We start from the raw sequence: 6,490 nt of genomic DNA on the forward strand, positions 1-6,490 counted from the left end.
TGTGGTTCACAATGAAGAGAGAAAATATGTTAAACGAAACAGCGGAGATGAAAAACAATTATAAAAATGTTGAACGTCTTTGCTGGATTAATTCTCCACGCGCAGGGAAGCAACATGTGATATGAGAGAGAGAGAGAAGCATGGAGTGATGAGGGAAGTGTATGGGAGAGGCAAAGCTATAAGAGAGAGGAGAGAGAGAGAGAGAGAGAGAGAGAGAGAGAGAGAGAAGTAGCAAAAGAGATAGAGAGTGAGTGAAGGAGAAATGTCATGGAGACAGATGTGTTTTCTTCACTGAAAGGAGAATAGAGAAAATATGTGTTCACAGATAATAACGAAGAGAGGAAATATATATTTTAAAACTTTTTCCTTTATTTCAGCCATGGGACTGCAGCCATGCTGGAGGAGGTGGAGGGCCCCTGGAATAAGTTTTAGTCGAACGAATTGACCCTAGTACTTTTTTCTCAGTATGGTGAAAATTGCCCAAAGTGCCATGTCACACGATGAGACCGAAAATAAAAACGGAATTATGCGGTTGGGAAGCAAACCTAATATTGATGGTCTCAGACGAAATATGGGGAAAATGGGCTATGAAAACGAATAGCATTATATACAGATTAATTACACAACGCAAAGGAAATAATCACACTGAATGGTTCTTATGTTGAACATGTCAAAGAGAGCTGTGTAGTATCCGTCGCACTAGACACACAGGTTAGAAAAGACAGGTCACGCTAGCATGTATAGCATTTGAGAGATTTAAGAAACAGGATCTGGAGCTTGTAGGACATCAGCCAGGGTTGCATTGATAGTTTGCATATTTTTGCTTCTCTAATCAGGGTCTAGAAACACATACGTAAGTGGTTATTAAAATGTGTTTAAAACTAAAGAGATATTATAATGAGAGTAGCGTAATTTGTATAAGAAACGTTACTTACATGACATAAACCAGAACTGAAGTAGTCAGATGGAAGAGAGTGAAATGGTGCGACCATCTAATTAGGAGGAAACTAATAAATAATTCCTTAGTTCAGTCGATGTACCAAGACATCTAAAACCACAGGCCATATAATAAGTGGTAGAAATGACAGAGCTGTTACGATAAACGGCTCCATATATCTTTTAACAGCAACAAGCAGAGTATAAAAGAAGGGCGGAGCGGTGTTCCGGCTGGCAAGAGAGCGACCAATGATCCGGAAAACAGGAGCTAAAAAGCACACACATACATAGACAGACAAGCACGCACACACACACACACACACACACACACACAGAAATAGACACATGGACTATTGGTTCGGTGCGTTCTGTCCACGAGAAAAACACTTCCACTGGACTCATCTGAGAAGAAATACCAACAACAACCAGGGGTTAAACTTGCAACAGACTGGCATCTCTTTTAGTGGGGTGTCTTCTATCCCCGGGTGTTGGAATATGTTGGATACCGAAAGAGACTGCGGCCTAATGGGCCTGAATATCATGTAGAGAGTATAACTAAGAAACTACTTCAATGAAGACATTGAGGCGTGCGCAGTCTCGTGTAAGTGTAACATTGATGGAATGAAAGTAGACATGAACGTGAAGAAGACGAATCTGCGTCCGGTGCTTTGATTGGAATGTAGCTGTTTGTGAAATGTTGATTACTTGAACAATGACAGTTGAATGACCTGATAATACTAATTAGATAAATGATCGTAAATCTAATCTACATGATACATTTTGCAAGTTTTAACATTTTAGTGGAATGTTTAAAATAACAAATGGAATCAATGCCTCTCCCGGTGGTATTTGATCTTAGTCTGCGGTATTACAGTATTTCATCTAGAAAACGAACGGTAGCAACAGATCAGATTTAATCCTTTATTTAACAATTCTAAAGCTTACATTGATAACATTAAATTGGCAAGAAGATAGAATATCAATATAATTTCAAATCATGCAATATTTTCTGTTTCAAGCCATAGTGAGGCCCTGAAACTCGTTTAAATTACATTATGGTGGATTATACAGTCTCATGCATGCATAGTGTTGTATTGAAAGGTACAATTATAGTGTCGTTACAAGGAAAGAATATTTTATATTATATATGGAGAAAATATTATTTAATATTATATATGGAGAAAATATAATTTTATATTATACATAGAGAAAATATTATTTCATATTATATATGGAGAAAATTTTATTTTGTATTATATATTAAGAAAATTTTATTTTATATTATATATGGAGAAAATATAATTTTATATTATATATGCAGAAAATATTATTTTATATTATATATGGAGAAAATATCGTTTTATAGCATAAAATATCATCAAAGACGATTCTTGGAGGCTCTTTTTCGATTTTCACTCAAAAGTTTGTTTCTGCTGTTCTATCTTCTGTTCCATTACCAGTACTTGAACCTGGAAACATAATGAAAAAAACATAAAATATAAAAGTTTAAGCACATTAATTACCGGATAGTATGAATTTGTATATATATATGTTTATTTCTTACTATTCGAACTGTTAGAGCTGTTTTCGCTATGTATCCAGTACAGCCCTTAAACAAGTAAATAATATTTCCCTAAACAATAGATCAACGTATTTCAGTTTGTGACTGATTCACGAATATACCATGAATGACGATGCCTTTCATGTTACTTCAGCCAATTGACAAGCGCTGATGGAAGGACGGTTCTGCTTTGAGACAAATACACTGTCAACACAAAGGTCACATCCTGTTTACATGTAGGAACACTTTCCTAAAATCTATCTGTACATCTTGAAAATGGCCAGCGTGTATATTTCACAGAAGACAATGCTCGAAACGTAGATCTGAATCCATGAGAAACTACTTTGACAGCTTTCTTCAAATTATGCCAATGTGATCTGTTTGCCCGAACACTGTTGTACGTAGAGATCCCCGTGTACTCTACCTGGGCACACAATATATATATGCACACATATATTTATTCATTTATATATTTTTTTAAATAATAAATAACATGACCATCCCGAAATATGTATGTGTATATGTATATATATTTTTACATTTTCTCGAGCAATATATAATTTGTTACGGGATTTGACTAGTAAAAATGCTATTGTCTGTTTCGCGGCCTCTATTGTTGCATTTCCTCAATATTGACCACTACTTAGACATACTGACCGGATGCGCATAATCCTCTTTTATGCTGGAAATAGATAGACTTTATATTGATTTGGCAGTGGTAAAAGGAAATGAATGGAAACGGAGTGAAAGAAATTGTATCATTGTTCGGCAATGGGATGTGATTTATTCCTCTTTTATATCTCTTAGAGATGAGTTAAAGCGTATGAGCTGTGTGTGTATCTATCGATCCTAATTCAAAAATTAATATGATCACTTCGAACAAAATGAATTTTCGCTGAGGAAAATTATTTGCAGCACTAAATAGATTTCCTGTTTGAATTAAAGCAAGTACTAGAATTGTGTGAATTATTCTGCCCAGTAGAGTCTGCATCTTCTACTTCTATACAAAATTAGAAGAAAACATTTTTGCCCTCGGTTAGACAAACAGTTCCGTAGGGACAAGAAACGGAAAAGCGCAAAATAAAATGCTGATTTATTGAAATTATCCAAGCTTTGAGAAAATGTAAATAAATAGTTGTATGTAAGAGAGAGAGGGGGAGAGTCTGTGCGCTTGCGTGCACGCGTGGGTGTCCTAAGGTATCATCCGTTGTGGTTGATGATGACGACAACGACGAAGAGGATGGTATGGTGATTGATGAAGCTAATTATGACGGTAATGGTGTTATAAAAATGAAGAAACACGATACTTACTTTCATCAAGCAAATTCATGTTGAGCAATGCCTGGAATTGGTTCAAACCTTGGGAGATATTGCGCCGCAGTTGACTTTGAACACTTAAAGAGATTAATTGTTTTGTTTCAATTATTTCTATATTCAAATATAACTTAGGATTGGATCATCATAGGTAAAATAACCGCATTCAGTATGGTTGAGAACAGAATTAGTGAAGAAGGCTAAAACTACAAGCGGGTGACTAAAAGTTGGTGTTAAGAACATATTCGTCCAGTACCGTGGCTTGCCCTCTTTAGCATGTAAGAAATCCACATGGTGGTCTTCCCTCTGTGTATAGTTTTTATATACATTTTATATATATATAATTACCTGGTTGGTTTTAAAATGTGTGTTAGCTACCTTCAATATATTATAATCTTCACATTGCCATTTTGGGAAATCAATCACTCTTTTTATGTCATTCTCAAAGATATTGACAGGCGTGAGTTAACCTCCACCAGCCGTAATGGAGTGAGCATTGCTGATGAGTATTAACTTCTTATAAGAAATTACCATGCTAATCTAATCCATCTGGCTTACCGTAGGGAATGTTGTCCCCCTCTGTCAATGTACCATATGTTTTTATGGCTAAGGTGTCTATGACTATAATTTAACACAATCACTGGTAAAAGTTTGCAAGACTCAACGAAAAGTTTTAGGAAAATAAAAATAAGAAATACGTTGAAATGTTACCGGTGAGTGTGTGGAATTATAAGGCACAAGAAGAAAATGGCTCTCCCCAGACACAACAGAATATGCTTCAACACACGAACTCATATAAAGAATCTTGCAAACCAAATCCCAAAACGAAATAGTCTATGACTAATATTTCTAATAATGCTGGTGCTCACTGCACTCTTGTCACCTTTAGTGATTGTGAATTATTTCCCTGTTGGTCTTAAAATGCTGATAGCCGCCTTGATTTATATATACACGCTCATATATATATATATACATACATACATACATATATATACATATATATATATATATATATATATATATATATATATATATATATATATATATATATTATAAATACTTTCGTATATGTAAGTATATCGTATGTTGTATATGTATATATTTGTATTTATTTGCTTTTCTGAGTATATTCCACTGATGAAGGCAGAGCATTTCTTATGCAGAGTCAGAAATCCGGGATCTGGAATTATCCAGAAATGTTTGCTATTCTATTTTGTCTCTTCGTCTTCTCTCCTGGTGCTATATGAACATTTAATGTGGCTCTAGAGTCAAGATTTGACTGCTATTACCCAATATTATAATTTAAATAATTGTTACCTTTGATGTTTTTTATTCCCATGCTGGCCACCTGATAAAATCGATATTTAAATATTGATCTTATCCTTCTGTGTGTGTATATATATATATATATATATATATATATATATATATATATATATTGGTTGGCATCCTTTTTGTCTCAGGAGACAATGGAGTTGCGCATAAAATAGTCCAGTCCGGCTTTTATATTTCATATCCTGATACATTTCCTGCTGTGGCTGTGTAGTCCTATCCTGGACAAACACTCCCTCTGGCAGGTACCGCAAATATAGCGAAGACTGTTCCTGGCTGGTTGTAATGTCATAGTTTCTTGTTTACGTCTCTTCTTTTCTTTCTAGTTCTCCTCTCTCTCTCTGTCACTCCTTTGTATTCCCTCTTTTACTGTACGTCGCCATTCTCCACGGTTGCCGGCAACTGCCTCCCAACCGCTAATATTGATGTTGCAGGCCTTCATGTCCCTTTTGCAAACATCCTTGTAACGTAAGAGCGGTCTAACCACAGACCTAGTACCCCTAGCAAGCTCTCCGTAGAGTATGTCCTTGGGGATTCTGCCATCTTTCATACGGCTAACATGCCCAAGCCATCTCATACGTCTTTGTGTGAGGAGTGCAAACATGCTTGGTATTCCTGCTTGCCTGAGGACATATTTGTTGGGGATATGATTCTGCCATTTGATGCGGAGGATTTTTCGGAGGCAGCGCAGGTGAAAGATGTTTAGGTGAGGCTCTTGGCGTGTGTATAGCGTTCAAGTCTCACTTCCATACAGTAGAGTGCTGAGTACACATGCCTGGTAGATCTTCATTTTCGTGGTCTTGATCAGCTTATTGTTGTCCCAAGCCCGTTTAGAGAGTTGGGCCATCGCAGCAGCTGCCTTTCCAATGAGTATATTGAGCTCAGCATCAAGGGATAGGTTGTAGGTGACGGTAGAGCCCAGATAGGTAAACTGTGGTCTCCAATATGTATGTTTGGGATGTCCGATGTAGCCTGACCCATGATGTTGGTCTTCTTAAGGCTGATAGCTAAGCCAAAGTCGTTACATGCTTGCTCAAAACAGTCAATGAGCCTTTGGAGGGCTTCTTCTGTGTGTGATACCAGAGCGGCATCATCAGCAAATAGCATCTCCTTGATCAGGACGTTTCTGATTTTGGTCTTGGCACACAAGCGCGAGAGATTGAACAGATTCCCGTCACTTCTACTGTGCAGAAACACTCCATCATCTGATGTCTGAAAGGCTTGTGAGAGTAAGAGCGAGAAGAAGATGCCAAACAATGTAGGAGCGAGGACACAACCTTGCTTTACCCCGTTTTTTATTTGGAAGGCGGCTGATGTTGAACCGTTGTGCTGTAAGGTGCCTTGCAT

General features: G+C 36.9%; 1 long non-coding RNA gene across 1 annotated transcript; it reads right to left on the minus strand.

Annotated features, from left to right (window-relative positions):
* Window positions 1-2,270: 2,270 nt before the first annotated feature.
* LOC118761159 lies at window positions 2,271-4,110 on the minus strand. Its single transcript, XR_004997182.1, has 2 exons — window positions 3,809-4,110; window positions 2,271-2,405 (listed from the first exon to the last, which is right to left on the minus strand). It is a non-coding gene; the product is annotated as an uncharacterized LOC118761159 (long non-coding RNA).
* Window positions 4,111-6,490: the final 2,380 nt, after the last annotated feature.

The sequence above is a fragment of the Octopus sinensis genome, unplaced genomic scaffold (genome assembly GCF_006345805.1).
Source record: "Octopus sinensis unplaced genomic scaffold, ASM634580v1 Contig09798, whole genome shotgun sequence".
Lineage (NCBI taxonomy): Eukaryota > Metazoa > Mollusca > Cephalopoda > Octopoda > Octopodidae > Octopus > Octopus sinensis.